We start from the raw sequence: 1,148 nt of genomic DNA on the forward strand, positions 1-1,148 counted from the left end.
GGACATCGATAGGACACGCCGTAGCTTGCTGAGAGAGTGAGAGGACGATATTTCAAGGATCTTACTTTTTTTTAGGGGGGGGGGATTTTTGTCCTTTAGAAATACTTAGTTTGTCACGCTATTTCACAGTTTATTGGTGAATCCAGCTCATTAAAACAGTGAAGGGCAGTGATATTTCAAAGATCTTGCGGTTTTTTTTTGTCATTTTTGTCTTTTTTTTTAGTATGTATGTAATTATTTAGAATGCGACGCTATATTACTGTTTTTTTTTTTTTTTTGTGGAGTCAATCAATCCAACTCATACAACAGTAAGGGTAGTGATGTTTTAAAGATCTTGTTTTTTTTCTTTACTTATATTTTTTTATAATTTTATACTTTTTATACTTTTTTATACTTTTTTTTTATAATTACTTACTAGGTTACGTGATTTCACTTTTGTTTGGTAAATGCAGCTTATGTAAAATGCGGTAAAATATTTTGATAGTCTTCATTTTTTGCCCTTTTTTTTTTCTTCCATTTCATTAATCCGATGGCATTTTCTCTTTAGTAAATAACAATATCTTAGTTCAGTTTTTTTTTTGTTTTTTGTTTAGTAAATCCACCTCGGAAAAGTCTTTAGAAGGTCACGTCACAAGAAGGAAAGACTAATGCCCATTTCAAAGAGCTCACTTATCTTTCTGCTTCTTCTATTCATGCAAGAGGATTGCTTAGTAAGCTACAGTATCGTAGTGTTTTTTTGTTTTGTTTTTTTATCCAGTAAGTGAAGGTTCCAAGAAAACCACGTCAAAGCTGCCTGAGGGAAGGACAAAGATTAATTTCAAAGACGTCATTCATTTTTTTTTTTTTAATCATCTCTTTTTTTTTTTTTTTTTTAAGTATAGCACGCTGTTTGTAACTCAGCAGCCCATAAAGCTCTTTAGGACACCACGTAAGAGATGTCTCAGTGAAGGGCAGAGGAAGGACAGGGTAAGATTTCAAAACTTTTTTTTTTTTTAACTCTTCTTTATTCATCCCACAGAATTTCTTAGTGTACAACACTACATTAATCTATATCACGTAAAATAATAAGAGAACCACATTATTCTACTTATATCAACCAATTTAAGTCAAAGAATCAAAAGAAGAAAAAGAAAAGAAGAAGAAGAGGA

This window comes from Scylla paramamosain, chromosome 29 (genome assembly GCF_035594125.1).
Source record: "Scylla paramamosain isolate STU-SP2022 chromosome 29, ASM3559412v1, whole genome shotgun sequence".
Classification (NCBI taxonomy): Eukaryota; Metazoa; Arthropoda; class Malacostraca; order Decapoda; family Portunidae; genus Scylla; species Scylla paramamosain.